Source organism: Lycium barbarum, chromosome 1, assembly GCF_019175385.1.
Source record: "Lycium barbarum isolate Lr01 chromosome 1, ASM1917538v2, whole genome shotgun sequence".
NCBI lineage: Eukaryota > Viridiplantae > Streptophyta > Magnoliopsida > Solanales > Solanaceae > Lycium > Lycium barbarum.
This window is the reverse complement of record NC_083337.1, coordinates 50,965,137-50,977,214: the sequence shown is the minus strand read 5'-3', so window position 1 is coordinate 50,977,214 and position 12,078 is coordinate 50,965,137.

The following is a 12,078-nucleotide window of genomic DNA, read 5'->3' as shown; positions in this document are numbered from 1 at the left end:
CATGAAACGCAGCCCCCGAAGAAAGGGGGTCAGTACGAAATATATACTGAGTATATAAAGCATGGAGTACATCAAACAGAATCATAATCGCAACAAGAAGTATAGAAAGTAAGTACACTATCCAAAATATCAAAATGCTTACTTTTAAAAAACAAATCATGGATATCGAGGGTCGAGGGGATATGTCACATCCGGCCCATTATGGGACTCGGTGGACAAAACATGGTCGCCACCCCGTCACTGGCGCCATAACACATCATACTCCAGAATAGGGAATAACTCCGTAACACATCATACTCCAGAACACATCATACTCCAGAATATATATACATATACCGTACCCGGCCCTCTAATGAGGGACTCGGTGAACAATGCAGTGGAGTGCGCACGATAACATATCCCGGCCCGGGCTCAGTGAAGGACAAATTGAGGCATCCACAAGCAGAGTAGTGAGAAACTATATGCACATAAATCAATTTTTTAGACTCGATAGATAAGTACACTGATTGACACTTGAGGGATCATAAATACGTTTCAAGTCAATCTGAGTTAGCATGCGAAAGTTATGGACATCATTTACTACAGAACCCTCTACGAACGTTTTAAAGAAATCCGAGACCGTCTACGAAAGTTAGGGACATTAATACTTATAGAAACTCTTTTAGGAACAAAAACTCTTTATGCTTTATTCGTTAATTAATCACACAATAAACTCGACTATACTAAGCATGCTCGTGACAAGAAGTGAATAAGAATCGTAAACAAGCTCGGAATTAAAGAATAGAGTTACCCCAAGGTGCGTGTCATACCTTACTTAGCTCTAGGACATGCCAAAAGAAATAAAGGGTAAGCCTTACATACCTGGAAGATGATTCTCGACTTTCAACTTACTTCCCGTCTCGCAACTCGCTTAAGAATTATTCGTATCCTCATAATCTACATATGGAATTATTCATAATATCATTAGGATCATCGTCGTACGTTCGTCACGAAACTTTAATTAAAACCCTTTTAAATTCTGCCGAAATTCGGGCAGCATTTCCCCTGTTTATATGCCTAGCCCGAGATTCCAATTCAATATCCAACAACATCAAAAAAAATTCCAATAGTAGTAATACTATTTCCAACACCAACGTATGCCATAAAATAGCCCGCACACTGTTTTCTAGATTTCTCAACCCACCAAATTTGCGATATAACTATTTAATAATTTTATTTCCGTAAAGAAGCTAGAATTATCACTAACAACATCAATAACAACGTCCTCCACATTTTACAAGTTAAATACAATTATTTTCATCCAAAATTCCCTTCAGATCTCATTCCATAATTCACAACGCCAACAAATGAATTTATCGGGCTATTCTCTCCGTGCTAATCCGTTAAAACTCTCAATAAACTCGTTAACAATGAAAAGGAACCTTAATCATACCTTAAGCATGCAGCCACCACGTTATCACTCTTCCCCTTGGTTGATATTTAGCTCAAATTGAAGACGACGCAGCGTACAACACTTTTCTCTTCATGGGCTTCGGGACTCAGATTTTGATTAAAATTGGTTTTTCTTCTCCCCAAGGCTCTTCTCTCCCTTTCTCCAGAATTTTCTGGTGTTTTGGTATGAATGTTGAGGAGAAAAGGGATGATATTTCACTTAAATAGACATGGGTCATGGGCCTAACCCGGTTGGGCCCGGATTGGGCCTAGCCCACTGACCTTTCTTCCTTAAAACGTCCGTATCTCCTTATCCCGACGTCACCTATGGTTAGAAATATAATTCAATTATCTACAACTTTCGTTCTGGGAGTTTTCCCAAATTCCCAAACACTGATGGGGTTATGGCCTCCCGAAGTCAGATCACCCAAAAACGTAACTTAAAAATATTTGTTTGGAGGGCTCCCACTTTGATTTGGCTCAAGGGTCCTTCTTGAGTTGTGTTTAACTTTACATATGTGATTCATATAACTTGTCACGTGTTCCTAAAAAAAATCTCGATATGTGGGCCCCACCTCCGCTTACGAATAACCGACGTGCAAGAATACGAAATATAATACTATCAACGTGATTGTCAATATTTAAGGGAGCACGTGTCACGCTCAGGCTCTAAAAATGCGGGGTATAACATACATATATATATATATATATATGGGTATGGCAGGGCCCTGTCCTAACCAGTTGATGCATTATTGTACTCTTAGAGGCTTATAGACTTATAGTCAGTGCACATGAGTTTTACTTGGCCTTGTCGGCCTTAGATTTGCATATATGTGTTATTGGTCCTTTTCTGCTTGCCGGTTGTCATGATATACTTTTTACTATTATCATTCGGTGGCCTTGTCAGCATATTATTCATGTTACAGAGTTTAGATATTACAGTTGGTTTGCTCAGGCATTCGGGTGCCGGCCACACTCCCCAAGGTTGGGGCGTGACAAACTTGTATCAGAGCAGGTCAATCCTAGGGATATCTATAATCTGTGTCTAGTAGAGTCTTGATTATGAATGTGTAGCGTGCCACATTTATAATCAGGAGGCTACAATGCATTTAGGATGTTACCTTCCTTGAAATCTAGATTGTGCGTTAGAGCGAAGTCGTAAGTATTCAAATTTTTATTTTCTCACCTTTGGCTCTCTTTTCAGTAATGCCAATATAAAAGAAAAGTTCAGCTAGCAAGAAACTGGATAGAAAGGCGGGGGAAGGTACTAGCTGGTTACCACCCGTCAATATGGATTCAAGGACCATAATGACATTACAAAGAAATATGAGTTATTCCATGGAAGAAGATCCGCCCGAACCCACATGGTCATCCAAGACTGCGTATGTTATGGAAGAAGACCCATTTATCGTTATCATGGTCATCATAGACATATTTCCATTAGAATGGTATAGTACTTATCGTTTGATAATCGGAACAAGGATCAAAAGTTTCCTTTGGATTTTGCTTCAAAATAAGTCGAATGGAACAATAAGGAAAATCCGGGAACAATGGGCCCACCTCGGGTCAAATGAGGCGGCGTACCAAGTTTACATGCATTACATTTCATGACGTCACTTGTGAGGGTTTTAGGGTAGTCGGGTCCTATTTATGCAAGTTCTAGATGTTTAGGAAGTTTTTCCAACATTTCCCACAGTTTCTAGTTCAATCCTACTGAATGAAAAAGGGGAAACTTTAGGTGCGGATTTCGGGGAATAGAGTTGTCCCCGAGGTTCATATCCAACCTAGTATAGCTAAGACATGCCAAGAAAGAAAGAGTAAAACCTTACATACCTCTTTCCGCTCCTTATGCTATTCCAAATTCAAGTTGCAAATCCGCCACAATCTATAAATTGGTCATATTTACCAAACTTTGGTTAGAGTACTTAGAATTGGAATCTTAAGATAATACTTGGCTACCGAAATTTCGGCAGCACTTCCCCTGTAAATACACCATTCCCAAAATTCAACTTAACCAATTTTTAATCAACAACAATCCGGGAATTCAACCCGGCCAAACCATCAACATAATGACAACAACCATACTAACAATTTCAATAACCAACCCAAGATTCATTCTAGCACTTCAATTCACATACTACTTCCTTCAAGACTTTCCAATTCCAATAAAAACAATAACAACCTTATAATATATATTCCAACAACACCATACTAATATCATTGTTTTCCATAAATGTAAGAACATAATACTCAATTTACATAACTTCAACCACAAGTCTCCAACTTCTACCATTTCACTAAGATTATTAAGCCTTTATTAGCGATATGGAATCCACACAACAACAACCAATATACTAAATAAAATTAACTCATTTTCCTCCACATCACACTACAACTACACGGCCAACATCAAGCATACACAACTACAATCCCTCCAAAATCATTCAACTTCCATTATTAACATAACATTCACAACAATAATAACCAAACTCTAAATAAAATAATTAGCACATGATTTCTACACACACATATACACATACACGGCCACCACCCCCACTTTCATATTTCTCATGAATTTCACTCATTTTTGCATACAACAAAATGCAAAAATATCCATATCATGTAAAGAGAATGAATTCTTACCTCCTTCATTGATTCTCCAACTTGCTTGAATTTCCATCTTATGAATATATGTTTTTCTTGGTCCAATGAATACTCCACCATGCTAAGGGCCCTTCAAGGGATTGTTTGGCTAGAAGAGGATAATTTTTGGATGAAAATTTCCTAAGGTTCTTGCTTGTGGAAGCTTGGCCGAATGGCCATTGGAGTTTATCTCCTTCTTTTCTTTTCCTTCAATTTCTTGAAAATTCTAGAGAGTTATGTGGACAAGTAGAAGACTTGATCTTCTATTTAAGCACATGGATTTTAATTCAACATGGGCCTAGCCCATGCCCTTGGCCGGTTGGGCCTCTTTATTTTTAAGAAACAATTCAAGCCCAAATCCATTTTTCATGACAAGTTGCAATTCACAAAACTATTCTCCGAAATTATGATTTTACCCCTAGACTCTTTTAATAATTCCGCTTCTAAATTCTTTATAAGCAACTCATATGCCAACCAAAACAAAAATAAAGCCTTGTTTGTTGTCTTCCCGCGATTGTCTTGAATTTTCCGATTGCACAAAAATGCGGGATATAACATCCTCCCCCCCTTTAGAACATTCGTCCTTGAATGTTAAACCGGCCTCATAGCGTATTATAATACTTCGGGGAGGTCTCCTCCGTAGATATCTCACATGTCGCTTAACATATCCATTTTTGGAGCTTAGGTTACCTTTATGTCGTAGGTCGATTGAGTTAGCTCCGAACGTTGGCCCTGCGTTAATAATTCCCCTTTATTGGATCTTGAATCGTCATAGCCCATTTTAGGTCTAGCACGTTCTCCCTTCCTTCATTAAGAGGGTCTGCACACGCCTATGCCTTTTAAATAATCGTCGCCTTCCGCGATATTTTACAATTGTAATTCCTCCTTCGCGGAGTTTGTGCATCTATTCCCTTGCCAGATATGTTCCCATATATCACCGCATTAGGGCTTTCTAGCCTTAACTAGCATGGGTTCGGCATCGGTCTTACCCTGTGACATCCGTACTTATTTCCCTCGTCACGTCTTTTGAATTTAATTCAACTAGCATATTCCATGTATCGCGACATTGTTTGTTAAGGTTCTACAGTCACAGATAAGATGTCATGTACATATATACATTTCCACCACTATTTTACTTACAACCACTTCCAAACACTAATCAAACTTTCTTTAATTCCAAAGCTTTGTCATGCTTTCTCCCCTTCTGCTAGTCTAGTCCGTCTCAGCCTACACGACTTCTATAGGATTTCTAACCACTCCACACACTCTAATTTACATTAGGCTACCTAATTTCACATTCGTCTCTTGTTCCCACATTTATGAAATTTTCAGCATATTTCCCAGGGGGTCACCCATCTTGATATTGCTCTCACCCTAGCACGCTTAACCTTGAAACTTTGGTGCATTTTAGTACATGAATGCTGGTATAATTATATCGACTGCCCCGCACTACCTATATCACATAATATGGAACAAGTTGGGGTCTTAGCAGTTTTCAATACGCCCGCGTAACACATCTTTTCTTTTAATTATAATTCTAACCTCCGCAATCCCCAGTATTCGTCCTTTTACCTATGTATACGGCTACTTTTGTCCTAAATTTCCACATTCCTAGAAGTGGCGAAAACACCTTAGTCGCAACAGGCATAGACATCCCAGCTCGTTTGATTTAGCTCGGGTTCCCCCCTAATATATTCAGCGATTTAGGGCGCGATATCTGACACGTAGAACCTGGATCAATCGATACTTGTACATTATAGAAAAATACTGATAATATACCTGGAACGACATCAGGGGATGGCTCAGGATCCTGTCGGCCAGCTAGTGCATAGGTATGATGCTGGGGTCCACTCGAACTGGGTATTCCTTCTCGGTCTCTATCGCAGCCTACTGCTATCTGGGACCTTTGCATTGGAGGGTGCGCCAATGATTGTGAGTCGACTGCTACCCCCGTGGGCTGAATCCTTCCTCTGCCACGGCGAAATGGGCAGTCGCGCATATAATGACCTGACTTAGCACAGGTATAACAAATACCCGAACCCGCGCGACACGGCCCCGCATGTAATCTACGGCACTGGGGGCATCGTGGTATGGATGGTCTCCGCTGACTAAGCTCACTGCTACACTGGGAACCCAAAACTCCGTAGCCCTGACCTGACCCGGCGGGCTGAGTTTGGTCTCTGCCGTACCTCCGTGGGCAATCACTCATCAAATGGCCAATCCAACTGCAGGCAAAACAAGCACTTGTATCTAAGTAACATTGTCCCGAGTGTGGCCTGCCACATCGTGCACACCGCGGTGGGGGTAGCCCCGTACTGCTAAAGTCGGCTCTATGCCGGGATCCCGAAACCCTGGCACTCTGATCTGGTCCTGAATACCCGAAATGCTCCTGTGCCTGTCTCTCTCTATACTCACTTCTAATTTTGAAAGATCTAGCCCTTTTTCTGCGACCCCTATCACCAGATCCCATGCCCTGTTGTTGTGCTTGAGCGGCTACTAGTTGGGTTAACAAAAGGATGGCCTGTCTCATCTCTTGAATTGGAGCATCAGGTGAGGGAATTGGGGGTGCTGGAGCTGAAGTGGAAACTCCTTCTTGCTCCCCTAATATTGGCGGAGTGCGATCAGCACGAGAGGAAGCCTTATTATGGGATTCACCCTCCTCAATATTTACCAGTGGCTCCCGTCCAGTTCGCCTTTTTGTTTCCATCTTGCCCTCCTCGGGGACTGTAACTTTCATCTTCTCAGGCATCGCTGAAAATGTAACACTGGGTTAGGAAGAAGGAAAACCTCTTATTATAGCTCTATCGCACGATCTAGAATACAAAGAAGGTCATATTTCCTAAATGCCCTGCAGCCTCCTGCTTATAAGTGTTGCGCGCTACACACCCATAAACAAGACTCTACTGGACACGGCTCGTAGACAATCCCCTAGGACTGAACTGCTCTGATACCACTTCTGTCACGACCCAACTAGGGGCCGCGACGAGTACCCGATACTTGTACCGACCACTCCCTATCTCGTATCGTATTCTTAGTACTAAGTGGGTCGTATGAACATCACCGTATTATTATTTTTTTCGTTGCTTACTATTAACATCAACATCATAATTATAAACATAGGCTAACAAACTTTGCTAACTCATTATACAGCGACGAGGACAATCAGAAGTGCATAACATCTAACTGTACATATCTGTCTACGAGCCTCTAAACATAGTACACATATATACATAGGAAGGGCCGAGTACTGCCGTGCCCGAATATATACACAAAAATAGTACCAAGGAGTTGAGGCTCCGGGACAACTGGAGCGCTGCCAATTTCTGCTGATAGAGCTCCTAGGAACCAGATCCGCCTACCTGCTGACCTGCGCGGCATGAAACGCAGCGTCCACGAGAAGGGACGTCAGTACGAATAGTGTACCGAGTATGTAAGGCATGGAAGGTAATACAAACAGAACATATAGTATGATTATCAATATCATAGGGTCATAGGACATATAATGAGACGAGAAAGTAACCTATACATCGGAATACCTTTTTCAGGCCGGATACCATGCATACTTGTCCGTCTTTTGAAAGCATTTCTTTTCCATATTCATAGAAAGTAGAGCTTATTTCACATCGTATCATGTCATAGCATATCATAGTATATCATGTAATATCATAGCACCGAACAATGTCGGCTCGCCCATATTGCGCCGAAATACATCGGCTCGCCCATATATCCCGCGTCCGGCATCCCGCGTCCGGGATGATAAGCCAGCTGACCAGGTGGCAGTGAAACATGTTTCCCTTCCCATTTCCCCATGTACATATACATATCCCATATACATATCATATAAGCATGCAGGAGAGCCCAAGGAAAATCATGTGTCCATCGGAGTGACGTAAGGTCGGTGACCTCCGATTACATTATGGAACAATCGTGGTCGCTTTGTCTCACCTTGAGGGAACGAGTATTTTAAGGCGAGACTACCAACGAAGAATAGCGCTAGAAGAAAACACAGTATGAAACCAGGGGCATCATAGACATCAATTCATGTCTTGAAATGTTTAGAAAATAGTGTCATGACCCAGGAATAGAATTAAAGATCAAGAAGTAGTTGGACACTTTCATACTCATACTTGTCATACTTATCATATACGTATTCTCGTCCTTAGCATCATAGTTATCATGGTCATCATAGACATATTTCCATTAGAATGGTACAGTACTTATCGTTTGATAATCGGAACAAGGATCAAAAGTTTCCTTTGGATTTTGCTTCAAAATAAGCCGAACGGAACAATAAGGAAAATCCGGGAACAATGGGCCCACCTCTGGTCAAATGAGGCGGCGTACCAAGTTTACGTGCATTACATTTCATGACGTCACTTGTGAGGGTTATAGGGTAGTCGGGTCCTATTTATGCAAGTTCTAGATGTTTAAGAAGTTTTTCCAACATTTCAGACAATTTCTAGTTCAATCCTACTGAATGAAAAAGGGGAAACATTAGGTGCGGATTCCGGGGAATAGAGTTGTCCCCGAGGTTCATATCCAACCTAGTATGGCTAAGACATGCCAAGAAAGAAAGAGTAAAACCTTACATACCTCTTTCCGCTCCTTATGCTATTCCAAATTCAAGTTGCAAATCCGCCACAATCTACAAATTGGTCATATTTACCAAACTTTGGTTTGAGTACTTAGAATTGGAATCTTAAGATAATACTTGGCTACCGAAATTTCGGCAGCACTTCCCCTGTAAATACATCATTCCCAAAATTTAACTTAACCAATTTTTAATCAACAACAATCCGGGAATTCAACCCGGCCAAACCATCAACATAATGACAACAACCATACTAACAATTTCAATAACCAACCCAAGATACATTCTAGCACTTCAATTCACATACTACTTCCTTCAAGACTTTCCAACTCCAATAAAAACAATAACAACCTTATAATATATATTCCAACAACACCGTACTAATATCATTGTTTTCCATACATGTAAGAACATAATACTCAATTTACATAACTTCAACCACAAGTCTCCAACTTCTACCATTTCACTAAGATTATTAAGCCTTTATTAGCGATATGGAATCGACACAACAACAACCAATATACTAAATAAAATTAACTCATTTTCCTCCACATCACACTACAACTACACGGCCAACATCAAGCATACACAACTACAATCCCTCCAAAATCATTCAACTTCCATTATTAACATAACATTCACAACAATAACAACCAAACACTAAATAAAATAATTAGCATATGATTTCTACACACACATATACACATACACCGCCACCACCCCCACTTCCATATTTCTCATGAATTTCACTCATTTTTGCATACAACAACATGCAAAAATATCCATATCATGTAAAGAGAATGAATTCTTACCTCCTTCTTTGATTCTCCAACTTGCTTGAATTTCCAACTTATGAATATATGTTTTTCTTGCTCCAATGAATACTCCACCTTGCTAAGGGCCCTTCAAGGGATTGTTTCGCTAGAAGAGGATAATTTTTGGATTAAAATTTCCCAAGGTTCTTGCTTGTGGAAGCTTGGCCGAATGGCCCTTGGAGTTTATCTCCTTCTTTTCTTTTCCTTCAATTTCTTGAAAATTCTAGAGAGTTATGTGGACAAGTAGAAGACTTGATCTTCTATTTAAGCACATGGATTTTAATTCAACATGGGCCTAGCCCATGCCCATGGCCGGTTGGGCCTCTTTATTTTAAAAAAAAATTCAAGCCAAAATCGATTTTTCATGACAAGTTGCAATTCACAAAACTATTCTCCGAATTTCCGATTTTACCCCTAGACTCTTTTAATAATTCCGCTTCTAAATTCTTCATAAGCAACTCATATGCCAACCAAAACAAAAATAAAGCCTTGTTTGTTGTCTTCCCGCGATTGTCTTGAATTTTCCGATTGCACAAAAATGCGGGATATAACAATAAAAGAATGTACCGATATGCGGCAACTCTGGAGTAGTGGAATGCTTCTGCAAAGCTGCTGACAAGGCTCCTAAGGATCTGTACCATCTCCCCGTCTACCTGTGGGCATGATGTCACGACCCAGCCCCGTGGGCCGCGACTGGCACCCTACCTGGGTACCCAGACCAAATCACATATTCATTTGTCAAATCCGAACGTATTTTAGAATTTCCTAAAAGTCATACCAACATAGGTTACATCAAAATATGTCTTAAGCGGTCGCACAAATCAAAATGTCGTATCGAATCCAAACGGAGCGGCGGAATACACATCGCCGGTCATAAGTGCAAATATAAGCATAAGGGCCATTTAGGGCCATCATAACAAACTGACCGCTGTAAGACCAGAAAACAAAATCAAACAAACATACATAGGACCCTCGCCCCACATATATGACTACAGGCCTCTACGAATTCAAAACAAAGACATATGGCGAGACAGGGCCCCGCCGTACCCAAATGGTCAAATGTACAGAATATATAAAAAGCAAAAGGGATCTGTACCAAAAGTGGACTCCGGATCAAAGGGGAGTACTCCGGAATAGCAAAGAGTGAAGCCTACTGCGGAGGGTCACCAATGTCTGTACCTGCGGGCATAAAACGCAGCCCCCGAAGAAAGGGGGTCAGTACGAAATATGTACTGAGTATGTAAAGCACGAAGTACAGAAATATGGATCAAAACTGACAGCAAATCAGATAACAAAATGGAATACAAATCGGTATGTCAAAATCCGTATCAAAACCATATACGTATATACAATGCAAACGAAATCATGCAAACGCTTAGGAACGTGGTCGCCACTCCGACGCTAGCGCCACACACAGCATAACACCAGAAGGTTTCAAATCTCCGTACATCCCCGAACACAAACATAATCAGAGGTGAGCGTATCGCATCACGAGCCATATCACAGCATAACTCCAAACGGAACCCGGCCCTATGGCGAAGCCTCGGGAACCGTAACACAGCATACGGCCGAATTATTATAAGGCGCACGAATCATAACCGGCCCGGGAACCGGTGAACGAAGTCATAGTAAGGCACGAGCGGAGTCGTGAGCGAACAAATGCAAATCATATTTCAAAATAGCCTTTCAAAACATAATGATTTCATAAGTCATTTCATAGTACAAAATAACCGAATACTTAGTCGATACAAATTTTTATTTCACAAAATGTTTCCAAAATGGTACGTATGGCTCAAAACGTAACTTAGCATATCATAATATTCAATACATATCTCGTGGGAGGAAGTTCCAAAACCGAAAGTATCATATCAAGCTCTATTCAAAAGGACAGCCCAATAGGACAACTAGGGCGTCTCGGGGTTAGCGGGCCCACCTCGAGTCAAATTGAGGTGGCGAACATAATTTACGAACATTTAAAGGCCAGAAGATCATACATAATGATTTCAAAGTAACCCGATCACATTTCGATAGGTTTCGAACATTTGGTTGCCTTCTAGCCAAAATAGAGCCTTTAGGCTTCAATTGAATTGAATGAATAGTAGTCGTTTTGTAGATCGGGTTTCGAGGAGCAGAAAGGCTCCGGAGGTTCCAAAATTCACCTAACACACTAAGACATGCCAAACGAAGAAGTGGGAAGCTTTACATACCTTATAGACGTCTTATGCTCTCCCCAAAATCAAATCCCGTTTCGTCCAGAATCTGCAAATGGTCAAAGTTACCAATTAGAGAGTCTTAGGCTTAATATTTCCATTAACTTGATTTTTGTCTACCGAAATTTCGGCAGCACTTCCCCTATATATCTAACACCCCCGAGACTTAGCTCGGCTCAATGAACATCAACAACAACAACCCAAACGTCACAAACAACATTAACCACAACTAAATCATTCTAACTTCAATATTCTTCTTTACTATAAAAGTTGGCAACTTTCATTCAAACTTCACAATTCCAAACTTATGTCCACATTATTGTATTCATTCAATCATACAAGATTATTCAATCACATCCCAATTATCCAACATTATACATAGATTCAA